Source organism: Halichoerus grypus, chromosome 13 (assembly GCF_964656455.1).
Source record: "Halichoerus grypus chromosome 13, mHalGry1.hap1.1, whole genome shotgun sequence".
Lineage (NCBI taxonomy): Eukaryota > Metazoa > Chordata > Mammalia > Carnivora > Phocidae > Halichoerus > Halichoerus grypus.
Genome location: NC_135724.1, coordinates 3,944,225 through 3,958,375, shown reverse-complemented (window position 1 = coordinate 3,958,375; position 14,151 = coordinate 3,944,225). Strand labels below are relative to the sequence as shown.

General features: G+C 50.3%; 1 protein-coding gene across 2 annotated transcripts in view; it reads left to right on the top strand.

Annotated features, from left to right (window-relative positions):
* The window catches only part of ZNF407 (zinc finger protein 407), a 537,168-nt gene that overhangs the window by 486,229 nt on the left and 36,788 nt on the right, over positions 1 to 14,151 (top strand). The window lies entirely within an intron of this gene.

Here is a 14,151-nt window from a genome sequence, read left to right as displayed (position 1 = left end):
TTGTCTTCCCCGTTCTTTTGTCCCTCCACCTTATGAAGATGCTGAAAACAGAAACATGGGTGCTAGTGCGGCGTGGAGGGGGGCAAACCGTGGCCGCGCAAGGGGCATCGAGGCCAGCGAGGCCAGCTGGCCGTTCCCCCATCCCCACCCCTAGAGCCTCGGGACAGCTCATCTCTAAATTGCACTGCTCTTCGTTTCTTGCCGATTAGTCATTTGTGACGTCATGAAGGTTGTGGCTATAACCAGTAATAATAAATCTGGCAGTTTCGGTTGAGCCATATAATACCCTGTGTGTATTTAAAAGGTAAGCCGTGATATATAGTTATGGGTGCTGATGTAATAGCTATTAGATTTATAATATGTCGAAGGAGCATAATTTTATTATAAAGAGCAGTAGTTTACAATCTTATTATTGTTTATTACTGACGTCAGTACAGGCCCATAAGAATCAGGTTGCAACTGGAAGAAGATCCATAAATGTCATCAGTTTTGCCAGAATAGCTCCTCTTGTGAGCAGACTTCAGTTGGAAAGCAGAGACCCCGGCCCACGTGCACGGCGGGCGGCTGCCCCTGCTGACATGGCGCCGTCGTGCTGTCCCCTTGCTGTTGGGAGCGCGTCCCCAGCCCAGAGCACAGGTGCCCGCCCGTGCCCGTGGAGACCCAAGCCCACAGTTCTGCTCCCAGGAAATGAGCAGAGGGGACAAAGTGCATGTGGAGGTCAAGCAGAATCCGACGGTCGTTTTCCACGCGACCCTGGGCCGCGGAGGCCAGGAGAGCACGTCCAACGCGAGTCCTGTCTCTCCCACTGGTCTGCAGGCTGGTTTTTAACCAAACGTCCCCCACGACGTTGTCCATCGCCCCTGGGAAAGGATGACAGAGTTGGGACCCTCCCCGTTGGGGCACATCGGGTGGAAAAATGAAACCACACCCCCAGACATGCATCGGTGAGCCCCCTCTGCCTTGTCACTGCGCGGTTCTGTGTCCCCTGAGCAGGCTGATGGCGGCGCATCTCCTGCTGGAGCGTCCTGCGTGGGGGGCCATGCTCGGAGCCCAGGGGAGGAGGAAGACATCAGGGAGAAGGGATGACTCAGGGCGAGCCACTCTGGAAAAACCAGTGTTTTATTTGCAAGAGAAACTCCTCTTTTGCACAATTCTCCACGTGTCTTGTGTCTGAAGCCTGACTGTAACAGTAAAAATCGGGGCGCCTGGGTGGCTCAGTCGATTGGGCGTCTGCCTTCGGCTCAGGTCATGATCTCAGGGTCCTGGGATCGAGTCCCGCTTCGGGCTCCTTGCTCAGCGGGAAGCCTGCTTCTCCCTCTCCCTCTGCTTCCCCCATCTCGTGCTCTCTCTCTCTTAAATAAATAAAATCTTTATATTTTTAAAAATTAATTTATCTTGTGGAAGGAGGGGGACCTCCTTGTCTTCTCTACATGATGAAGGTTCAGAATGAACCTCACTCACTTTAGTGTTCCTCTGCAGGGTTTGCTTTGCACATGGGGAGTGTGACATGAACAAAGTCTGTGCAGACGTTTCATTGTCGGCAGTCCCCTCAGCTCTGTCGGAAGCAGGGCTTCTCCTGGGCGGACAGCTTTCCACCTTTGTGTTCTCAAGCCCCAGTGGACCCAGCCGGTCTGTGGACAATCGTCGTGTCTGAATTCAGCAGCTGGACGCGCCACATTTCAGTGCGCACTTATATGCACAATGACACCCTCCCAAGGGGCTGATGGAACCTTGCACAAATCTTTTGTGGCTGATACTTTCCACCATTTACGCCCTGTAGCAACCACTGGGGCCCTGATTTACATTTGTGGAAACCGGAAGCATCATCTTCCAATCTACTGGTCTGTTTTCTATCCTCTTGGCTTTCCACTGGGAAGCAATGTGTGACCATGACCAGATACAGCCTCCAAAATAATAGGTCCTCAAAAATGCTTGTCAGATTAAAGGGGATGAATTCGTCAGTTCTATTTATACTAAAATAACTAACCATGTGGTTGGCTTGGGGGCGGGCCCCGTGCAACTGGGCCCAACTCTCCAGGGCAGAAGATGCCGATTCCACCACGACACAGAGGCACTGGGCCTTCCATTCCCCCCCCCCCGAGAGTGGCCCCCCACGGCCCTTCGAGGGCTGGCTGGCCCCCTTTGTTGGCATTGCCCCACCCAGCAAGGGCCCTGGCCCTCGGAACCCCTGGATGGGCACAAACCAGCCTAGGTAACACACCCACACGGTCCCACACAGGAATATAACGTTCTGAATGTGTTGACTGGTGCTATCCAAGATTTAATAATCATGAACTCCACCCAAACTACGCATGCTATAAAATGGCAATTTTAATATCATGGACCTGGTGACATTTACACACCACTTGAACTTTACTTCAGTGGTTTATATATTACCATCTGCGGTCCTTTAGAAATGTGGCTTCCAAGTAGTTTATTCTCCATCTTAGAATTATTTCTGGACTTTGATACGATCACATTTCCCTGGCCTGCAACAGTTTTAAACTCCTCATAACAGTTCCCATAGAATATTCTATTTCAAGGTAATGCGATTGCATATGGTCATTTTCAATAAAAATAAAACCATGAAATAATGTTTCTATACACCTAATGGAGGTAAAAAATAAATCCTCAGGTCTGCAGAGTGAGACCCAGAGAATTCCAACAATGCAGTGGCAGAGGGGGCTTCCTTCCAGCCGCACCCCAGGCTCCAAGCCGAGAAGGGCAGCATCTCCCCCGGCAGTCTGAGGCTGGGGGCCAGAATTACCAGCTGTTCCCATGTGGCAGTTGGGGACCCTCCTATTTTGTGGGGTCTCCCTGACACATCCTTCATTTGGGCAGCACAGAAGTGGCAAAAGAGGACAGGTTTGGGTGGGGGCATCTTACAGCCCTATTTCTACCCCTAAGGGTAAACTGTATTCAGGGACGGTGCCCCTGGGGTGCCCCTGCCCACACCACAAACCACGGTCTGTCCTGTCCCCACAGCACCCGGCAGGATCAAACAATAGACTCCCTTAAAAAAATAGACTGTGACCCCGTGAGGAAAGACAAGCTGCGCGCACATCCACCCTCCGGCACGAACACCCAGCGCTGCATGGGAATGATCCACAGCTGTGCCTCGTTCACGGTCACGGACGAAGCTGCTGGCCCCTCCCCGTGTGCAGGACTGAACGGGACAACCCTCTCCGTAACTGCACTGGCGCACAGCGTGCTGTTTGCGCCGCGCCCACGAGGGGAGTGTCTGCGGAAGAGGACACCATCACTCACCTCTTCGACCCTGGCCTGAAGCCAGGGGTTCAAAAGCAACCAGAACTCACTTGTTTTGCTGCTGGCCGTGCCCGGCTGCCAGTGTCTACACCTGCCATCAGCGGGGTGTTCTTCCCTGGACATATCAGACTTCACCTCTAGTCATCTGCTTGGTGTTGCTCACTTACTGCTGTGGAAGGAACATCCCTGAGCCAGAATTAAATTCCGGTCTTTCTGATGCCCAGCCTCCAGGCCTTTGGGAAAATCACCCAACCAGTTCGTTCCCTCATCTGTCAAATGATAACTGCCCAGCTCAGCCTATCAGCCATTCCCTCAGGCTCTGGATCTGGTTCCAGGACTATCTCATTCTTCCCACTTTTACAGAATGCTCACACCACACACTGGGGTTAAACACACAAGCTCACGTCTACTGCCATTCCCCCCACTCCATGGCCTGGAGGGTCCATGGGATGGAGGCACACCACCTGCAGGGGCTGCCCTGGGAGGGACCCTGGGCTCCCTGTGCAATTTGGCTAGATGGGGATGGTGACAAGTCTTACCAGGCACCACCAGACATGTCTAGCTTCTTCCTTCCCCCTCTTACACGATCCATCAAAGATAGTATTCAAAACTCAGAGCTAGTAGCCCTGTCCCACATGATTTAAATCTGGGTCCACCCACCTCTGCTCTTTCATTGTGTACCAGTCTCAGGGCGCCTCAGGCAGAGAAATGCCCAGGGCGGTCCTTCCAGCTGCCGACACAGAAAGGCGGTGCAGGAGAGTGGGACGAGAGGGTCGCCTATGGGTTGGGGAAGCTGGGAGCTATGGGTGGAAAATGCCAAGTAGCTGGCATCTCCGTTATCTTAGAGGTCCACGGGGATGACCAGTGTCTGGCCCTGGACCCGCCCATGTGCTGCCATCATGTCCTTGGGTCTTCAAATGGCTGTTTGGGCAGCCCGTGTGGAATTGGAAGCTTCTCTGACTCAACCAAATGCAGTGGTTTCATTACAATGTTGGGGGAAAAGCATCTCCTTTGAACATTAAGGGCCGTTCCTCATGAGCAACCTAAGGTTCTGCCCAAGTGATTGTTGAGCCTTCCCGCAAGAGCAAAGCACAGTCCGTTAAACCCTTGTGCACGTTGGTCCTTCTAGTATCACAGAGCATGAATATCAGGAGGAGATTTCCTGTGCACGTCAAGCCTCAGCTCCAAAGCCTGGCTCTGAAGTGCTCTCTGTGACCCTGACCTGGCCCTTCTTAGCTTAGCCTTTGCTAAGCCGTCCCTATCGATGTCATTCTCAGGCTGTGACAGAGACACCGAAAGTAGAACCATAATCTGTGGCAACTAAAAAAACCATTATTCAGCGTAGAGAGCAGGAACAATAGGCCAGACTCAGTGCCGCATAAAAGATCATAGAGTTCAATACATAATTCTGAGACAATTGGATACCATTTGGAAAATATGAAGTTGGATTCTTTTCTTACTCTTCACACAAAAATAAACTCAACATAAAAATAAATCATAAAAGGGGTGCCTGATGGGGTGCAGTTAGTTAAATGTCCGACTCAGTTTTGGCTCAGGTCAAGATCTCAGGGTCCTGGGATCAAGCCCAAAATCGGGCTCTGCATCCAGCATGGAGTCTGCTTGAGATTCTCTCTCCCTCTCCCTCTGCCCCTCCCACTTGTGCTCTCTCTGTTTCTCTCTCAAATGAATAAATAAATAATATTAAAAAAATCATAAAAGTACTCAAAACAAGAAGAATTTTATGTAGTATTAGAAAGAGGTCCTTTCTTAGTAAAATACAAAATCGAGGAGTCGAATAAGACTGAGAGGTCTAACTGCAGAAATAGTTTACGTCTCTGTACTGGAAAGAGCACCATTAAAACAGTTAAAAGGTAAATGACAATGGGAAAGTATTTGCAACGTGGTTACAAAGAGTTAATTTCCACACTATATAAAGAGCTTCGAAAATCAATTTAAAAATACAAAAAACTCAATGGAAAAATGAACAGAATACTAAAACTGGCCAATGAACATATAGAAATGTGCACAACTTAACCGAATATTTTAGAAATGCTGTCTCAAACTGATGCTTTTTATGTGTGTGTGTGCTTACATACATACATATATGTGTATATATACACACTCTATATATTGTCATATACACTATTTTTTTCCAAATGACTTTATTTTTTAGAGCACTATATATAATGTATATAACTACTCAGGTTACACTGTTTACAAAGATAAGAGAAGTGGTTATGTTTACAGGCTGTTGGTGGGATGTTGCTGCAACTTGTTTTGGAAAGTGAGCTGTATCTGCTGACATTTAAAAGATATGTGCTTTCTTGTTTGCTAATGGTAAAAAAAGGTTTCATTTTCCTTTCAAATGCTACTTCTGCAATAAAAAACAAAGTAGCAGAAATATTTTAAGTTTACTGGATGGAAAATAGGTTTTTCTGTTTGGGTTTCCATACAGACCTCATTTTAAGAACTCATTTGGGTGGAACTCATTCGAAGAAAACTCAGTCTATGAAAAACCAAACTTTCAAGCAGTGATTAAATAGGAGTCATGAATTTGGTGATCTGTAGGACCTACAGTAAAGTCCTTCAATAACACCTCCAAGATGTCTTGGAATCATTTGGTTTGGGATCACTGACACCTTTTAGTGCTAAAATATTAAAAGTTACTGCCCATGAAAGATCAATCAGACATGAAGATAAACCTTAGTTTAAATCTTCGTGCAAGTCAATCCGAAAATAATTATTTTACCAAAACTTAATTAAAACTTACCAAAACTTACCAAAACTCAATTCATCCCTGATTATGAGAAGTACGTGGGTATATATTTCCACTCTTGAGTACCATGAAGAATCATATGGCTTCGTCTCCATCAACAACTATACCATGTTGGGTAAAAAGTTGTGACCAGTTTTTGGTGATTTTTCCAAACAATTCCCCTTCTGCGCTAAATGGAAAGGTTTAGGGCAGTATGCTTTCCTTCTCTCCACACCGATGCATCCACTCACCCTCCATCATCCAGTGTTTGTTGGTGCCGGTGGGAGGTGAGGCTGGTGCTTGGCACTGGGAGAGAGAAGAGAACGGGACAGGTCCTGAGGCTCAAAAGAGGTTGCGGTCTCCTGAAGAGTGGTACGTTTATAACTGACAGCGTAGTTCATGTTTCAGGCAGTCTGGATGCTGGGGTGCTTTAGAACAGGGTCAACTTTTTCTACAAAGCACCAGATAGTCAATATTTTAGGCTTCATTGGCCAGATGGTCTCTGTCACAACTACTCAACATTGCGTTGTCCCACAAAAGCAGCCATAGAAAATACGTAAACATCACACTCACTGGTGCAAACCTCGAAGCCTCGCCTCTGAGATCAGCAATAAGACAAGGGTGCCTGATCTCGCCTCTCGTATTCAACAGAGCACTGCAAGTCCTCACTGGAGCAATCAGGCAGGAAAAAGAACTAACGGGCATCACATCAGAAAGAAGGAAGTGAAATGATCTGTTTGCAGATGACATGATCTTATATATAGAAAGCTCTAAAGATGCCACAGAAAACTGTTGGAACGACTACATGAATCTAGTAAAGTTGCAGGATACAAAATCGACATACAAAAATCAAGGGGCATGTCCACACACTACTTCTCTGAAAAGGAAATTAAGAAAATCCCGTTTGCAATAACATCAAAAAGAATAAAATACTTAGGAATACATTTAACCCTGGAAGTGGAGGACCCGTACGCTGATGATGGCATTGACCCCGGAGCCCCTCCGCAGCCTGACTCCACCCAGCCCGCACCCCACTGCTGCTCTAATTGCAGATGCTCAGGGCGTGTTCTCTCGCGCGGACGATAGCAATTCCGCTCAGCATCTGTGTTGATGGACCAAGAGCAGAGGGCGTGTAGTCAGTCAGTGAACTACATTTCAAAGCTCACAGAGGAAAGGTCACATCACGCTGATGCCTCAGTGGACAAAGTGCAGAACAAGGCTCCTGTTCCGCATCTTTCCTTGGTAATCCTGCTTGTCTCTACCTGTGTCTTGTATGTCTGGGCATCAGCTTCCTCCTGTGTAAATGGAAGTAATTGTCTTGCTCGGTGGTTTCAAACACAGTTTCACAGCCACGGAGCCCTTTATTTAAGTAAAGTGTTGTTTGGTGTATTAATCTGCTAGGACCTCTGTTACAAAGTGCCACAAAGTGGGTGGCTTCATCCACAGAAGCTGATTCTCTCCCAGCTCCAGAAGCAGGAAGTCGGAGGTCACAGTGTCAGCAAGGCTGGTTCCTTCGGAGGCTGGGAGGGAGCACTGGCTCCAGGCTTTCCCCGAGCTTCTGTGGTTTGCCAGAGATTCTTGGTGTTTCCTGGTGCATCCGTGCTTCACCCTGGCTTCCGCCTTCATCTTTACATGGAGTTCTGTGTCCGACTTCCTCTTCTTATGAGGACACCAGTCACATTGCATTAGGGACCATCCTAATGACCTCATCTTAACTAATGACATCTGTAAAGACCCTACTTCCACCTATGTTCTCTTTCTGAGGTACCAAGGGTTAGGACTTCAACATGTGAATTTGTGGGGGACACAATTCAACCCAAAACATTTGGAAATGTGTAATATTTGCTTTGAAACACAGATTTAAAAAGCTGCTTCAGTTGTAATGGCGCAGAAGACCAAGAAGACCTGACCCCTTTTCATCCCCCCCCCCCCCCCCCCCCCCGCCCTGCCATGTCCCAGTTGAAGATCTTCAGGCATCTCTTCGGGGTGTAGTTCAAAACTTACCAGACTTGTGCAGTGAAGAATTGACCTTACCGAATAAGACATTTGACCTTTTCCCTTGTCTCCCGGGAGGTGATCTCTAGAAGGAGGGTCTTTATTTACCTGGGGACCTGAACTCTCTGGGCAGCCTAGCACTGAGATTTATGGTGGAGGCTTCAGGCCTGGGGTGTGCACTTGACCTCCAGAGTGGCTGGGGTCTAAAGGTCAGCCAGGCCAAACACTCAGCAATGTCTAGTTATCAAGCCCCATAAGAACTCTGGACACCGGGGCTGGGGTGACCTCCTCTGGTGGGCGACACTCGATGCGTGCTGTCGCAGGCCAGTGCCCACTGCCGGGAGGGGAGCTGTGCCGGCTCCATGGGGAGGGGGCGGCTGGAAGCGCTGGTCTCTTCTGGACTCCCCCATGGGTCTCTTCCCTGGGTGGATCTTCCTCGGTGCCCCTTCCCTGTCATAAGCCGTAGCTGTGTGTGGAACAGCTTTCAGTGAGTTCTGTGAGTCCTTCCAGCAAATCCTCAGACCCGAGCAAAGTTCTGGAAACCCGCAAACACTGCAGTCGGTGTCAGAAGTGAGGGCGGTCCTTGCAGGCTGCTCCCCAGCTTCCCTAGCCTGGAGAATCTGTTGTTGTTGTTAATGGAGAATTTTCAAACCAGCAAAGTAGACAGAACGGTGTAAAGAATCCCCAGGTACCCACCCCCATGTCCCCAAAAGACCCCAGCCGGTCGCACCCTTGCCCCTTTAACCCCCACGCCTCGACTCCCCCACCCTGTATTAGTTATTTGGATGCAAATCCCAAACACCATTTTATTTCCTGATAAAGGTTCTTTAACTTCTTACCTGCTCTGGTTGCTTTTGTTCTGCCTCTTTTCTCCCTTCCACGTTGCTCTCTGGGGCGGCCTCTGATTTCCTCCTCCCCCAGGTCCTCTTCCCATCCCATCGAAACCTGCTCATGACCTTCATCAACCACTCCTTCTCCCCGTCCTCTCCTACACTTGGTCAGAATGTGGGGGTGAGTGGAAATTTTATTTACCAAAAAAAAAAAAAAAGAAATTCATTTACACTCGGTTGTTAATATCAAGATCAGATAAATTTGAAAAGAAAACAACTAAATTAAGTCATCTCCCAATTTTTTCTGTGGTCTTTATTTTCTTCCCCCTCCCCTCACTGTTGCCTCCCCCTTTACTGGGGTGTAATTAACAACTGAACCTGTAAGCTATTTAAAATGTAAAAATACGTATCCATTGTGAAAGATTACCCTTATGGAGCTGGTTGGCACGTCATCACCTCACATGTTTACCTTTGCTGGTGTGTGAAGAACTGAAGTTCTGCTCTCTTGGCGAATTTAGGTGATACTACATGGCATTACCAAGTATGGGCGCCATGTTTTACGTTCGATCCTCAGGCCTTATTCATCTCATAAGTGAAAGTTTGCGCCTTTTACCAGCCTCTTCCTATCCTCCATCCCAGCCCCTGGCAACCACGTTTCAGGTCTTTCTTCTCCTTAAACCCCCGCATCCCCCTCCTTAATCAATGGCATCCAATCAAAAAAGAAAACTCATTCTGCCCATCTTAAACCCGCGTGGGTAGAGGGTCATCCTCAAAGGTGATGTGGCTGGTGCAGACTCCATCAGAGAGCACATATGGCACTCAGAGACATAAGGCTCAGAATCTCTAAACAGTATCGCCAGGGAGTTGGGTGTGTCTGGAAAGCACTTCAAGTTTGCCCTAGATTCTTCATTTTATAAGGTTTGGTAGGATGGCCAACTCTTTTGAAAAATGGAATTGAAGGTGAGCAAACTCAATAGGAGGCGGTTCTATGAACGGAGCTTAGTTCCATAGCAACAAGTCAAGGTCAAAGAAAAGCGAATTTTGCAAATATTTATCATGGAAGCAAGACTATTTACCATCTATTGAGTGTTTGGATTAGTGCTTTATAAACAGTGTTGTGTTTGTTCTTCTCAGCCGTCCTCCATGATGGGTCATTAGGAGACAGAAACAATCAATGGGCATAAGAATGTCAGACCCCAAGTCCAGTTCATCATGTGACAAGGATGTGGCCCACCTGACAAGTGGGGGTTTTGGAAGCTCACTTGATTCCTCTGGGAATCAAGGGTCCAGTTCCCCCGCCCTCCCATCGCCCCCAGGAACCAGGTCTATTCTCAGTGCACAAGAGGTCCTTCTGCCTTCTCTGCCTTTCAAGGTAGAGATCTCGGTTCGTTGAGAGTACTGGAGGAGAAAGACAGAGACAGCTCTTAAAGCCTCGGCTAAGGGAGGTGACTGCGCTCAGCCAAGACAGGACATGTGGCCGAGAGACCATGTGGGAGCCAGGGGTCTCCCAAAAGAACGTGCAGAGAGAAGATCAAAGGCAATGGTCCTGCTCTCATGCCCCTTACACTTACCATGGAAAGGCTTTTCCTGGGTCTGCCTCCTGCCTTGTCCCTAGCACCCTGGCAGGGGTTGGGGTCACCCCCATTTCAAAGGTAGCAAACCTGAGGCCAGCAGGACGGGGGTGGGGGTGCCAAGCACTTGGAGGAAGAGCAGGGAAGCTGGGGCTGCCGGCCGGGGAGGGCCCCTCCATCCCACGGGGGCGTGCAGACTGCCCTCCCTGCCCCAGACCCCCACCCCGGGGTGGCTGTCATTACGAAAGGCCACGTGGGAGCAGACCAGCACTGGCAGATTGGATGCCCCCCGGCCTTTCTGGTCAGCCCCCACTCGCCACAGTCCCTGGCCCGGGTTGTTTATCTCTTGCCCACTGCTTGTGGGCTCCCCGGTGGTTTATGTTCAGTGCGGTAAAGAAATGACCATAAAAAGCCTGCTCTGGTTTGGTCATTCGAGCTGGCCACCGGGGAGTCACAAAGGCCTCAAGGAGGCCCAGCTGCAAGCTGACATTGAGTGTAAATCACTGTGCCGGTTTGTCGGGGAGGCCAGGCCACCCCCCCGCTTCCAGGCTCCCCGGGGCTGGCCTGGGCCTCGGTGGGACTCAGTGCCCCGGCACGGCCCCTGGCCGTACCCAGTGCTGCCCCACTGCAGGCATGCCAGGGCCGCCAAGCAGATGTTCCTCGCGGGGGCCTTCCGCCCATGAGGCAGGCAGCCCCCCTCACAGCTGGCAGAAGCTGGAAGCCTGGGGGCCCAGGCTGGGAGCAGTGGTGGCCTGGAGGGTCCCAGGTTAGAGACACATGCACAGATTTACATGCTGCACTGTCCGGGAACAAAGGAGGTGATTGAGCAGAGGGTCTCCCAGGGCGGAGGCCAGCACTGACCTTTCAGAATGGGAGGCGTGAGGGGGCCAAGCCCTACATCAAACCAAGAGGGCTCAGGCCAAAGACAAATCAGAAACACCATCCAGGAGCCCCCAGAGCTCCGCATGCAGGGCTCCCTCTCCCCCACTCCAGGGTCTCCGCACGCAGGGCTCCCTCTCCCCCACTCCAGGGTCTCTGCACGCAGGGCTCCCTCTCCCCCCACTCCAGGGTCTCCGCACGCAGGGCTCCCTCTCCCCCACTCCAGGGTCTCTGCACGCAGGGCTCCCTCTCCCCCGCTCCAGGGTCTCCGCACACAGGGCTCCCTCTCCCCCCACTATAGGGTCTCCTCACAGAGCTTCATTTCCTCCTCTGTCTGGTGAGAAACACTTTTTGTTTTTTGTTAACACATGACAGTGATAAAAACCAGCCTAATAATCATGTTTGCTCCCCTCCACTTGTGTCTTTGTGGAGAATGGGACAGTGTTTGCTAAATGGTGTATATATATATATATATATATATATATATATATATATCTATCTCGTGACTTGTGTATTGTTTTATATTGGCTTATTAAAATGGTATCTAAGATGGTATATGAAGGAAGAAAGATGCAATTAGCTAATGGTGTCTCCTTATTTTAGATTTTGCATGAACAATTGGCCCTCATCAATGAATATACAACCGATAACACGGACCCTTGGGAACTTTAATGGGCAGGTGCCCTGCCGTTATTTTCCAGGTGCTTTTCTAGAAACGGCTGACCAGAGATCAGAGGGCAGAATAGGCTGCTGCTGAGACGGTGTCTGCCTTTGCACTGAAACAAACCCAGCACTGTGTCTAGGTGTCCCCCTCCTTGTCCGCCCCACTGCTGGGGCGAATGCTGCCGAGTCCAAAGCCCAGGGCTCCTTCCCCAGCCGTAGCAACCGGGTCAGCGAAGATGGCCGCACTCTGGTCTGCAGTCTCCTTATGTAGAATGTGCTTAGACGTCATGTTTTGTTTTTAATTAGAATCCACTTAGTTATTGGCAGGCAGGCTAGACGCAAGGGGTCTGAGGACGAGTTCGTCACTGGACTTGGTTGTAGTCTTCTGTTTATGGTCCGCCTCTCAATAGATGTAAACTCCAGGGGCAGCGTCCTGGTGTCTCCTGTCTGCTGTGCTTCCAGAACTGGACTCGGCGCCTGGTACATAGTAGGCCCTCAGTAAACATGTCCCTGAGTGGACGAAAAGATACGTCTCCTGCCCTACAGCCCACTGGAATCTGAATTATTATATCACCTGGGCACTTGGATATGTGTGTATATGTGTGTGAGTGTGTAGGCTTGTGTGAGTATGATTTGTGTGTGAGTGTGAACTGCATGTGGTATGTGAGTATAAGTTGTATATGAGACTAAATTATGTGTGAGTGCTTTGTGGGCACGAGTTGTGTGTGTGAGTGAGTGGTTTGTGGGCGTGAGTTATGCGTGTGAGTGAGTGGTTTGTGGGTGTGAGTTGTGCGTGTGAGCATGTATTTGTGGGTGTGAGTGGTGCGAATGAGCGAGTGTAGGTGTGAGTTGTGTGTGTGAGTGGTTTGTGGGTGTGAGTTGTGCGTGTGAGCGAGTATTTGTGGGCGTAAGTTGTGTATGTGAGTGGTTTGTGGGCGTGAGTTGTGCGTGTGAGCGAGTGGTTTGTGGGTGTGAGTGGTGCATGTGAGCGAGTATTTGTGGGCGTGAGTGGTGCGTATGAGCGAGTGTGGGTGTGAGTTGTGCGTGTGAGTGAATGGTTTGTGGGTGTGAGTTGTGCGTGTGAGCGAGTGGCCTGTGGGTGTGAGTTGTGCGTGTGAGTGAGTATTTGTGGGTGTGAGTGGTGCGTATGAGCAAGTGTGGGTGTGAGTTGTGCATGTGAGTGGTTTGTGGGTGTGAGTTGTGCGTGTGAGCGAGTGTGGGTGTGAGTTGTGCATGTGAGCGAGTGTTTGTGGGAGTGAGTTGTGTGCGAGTTGCTCGCCCCTGGATGAGGCTCAGTGATGGACTGCGGTCAAGCATTCTGTTGTATGGAATATTGAAAGTGAAAGTGGTTTAAAAGCTGACTGTCCAGTTTCCGTGAGATTTGTCCACGTCACAGCCACCCGGTGAGCCCCCAGGCCCTGCCCTGTGGGGGATGCTGCCTGGGACCCCTGGCCGCGGGTGCCTGGCCCTGCTCCCCAGCACTGCTGCAGAGCCCCTGGAGAGCCTGCCTGGGGGCCCGGGGACCCTGGGGGCCTGTGGGCGCTGGCAGCCCCCTGTCCTGAGCAGGGGGCCAGCATGTGGCTGGAGCTGAGCGTGTCTGCGCCACCCCGAGCCTGCCAGCAATCACTGCATCCTTCAGCCCTGCAGCCGCACAACCCGCGGTCCCCGCGCCAGGGGGCAGGTCACCCATGGCCGACAGGGCCTCTGCTTGTACAAAGCAGTCAGCCTGTGACCTTTGTAAAGGGGAAGGAGCACCTTTCCCTGCAGTGCGCTCAGAAGTGCAGGCCTTACCTAGAAGAGTGCTCCTTTCCCTGACAGCAAATGTTAGGACTTTGGGGTGAATACCAGAGCCATGTAAAACCGAGAGCGTTTGACACAGCGGAGGAAAAACGTTGCAGGTCCCTTGGCAGCGGGAGGGGAGTCTCGCAGGCCTTCGGCGATCTGGCTCTTCCAGCAGCACGTCTGGATTCACGGGGGACCGTGTACCCCAACCCCTAGATCCAGATCGGATGGAGAAGTAAAATGCTAGACTCTTCCTTGAAGCCCGGTTGACCCTCAGGGCTGTCACAGGATGCCATTGCTTGGCTTAGAACAATAGAAAAGTGACATGTGTCCCCACGAAGTCATCACGAGGGAGTTCTGTTCAGACTGGGGCGTCTTTGGGGAAAACCAACTGTGGTGGGGACTTCAG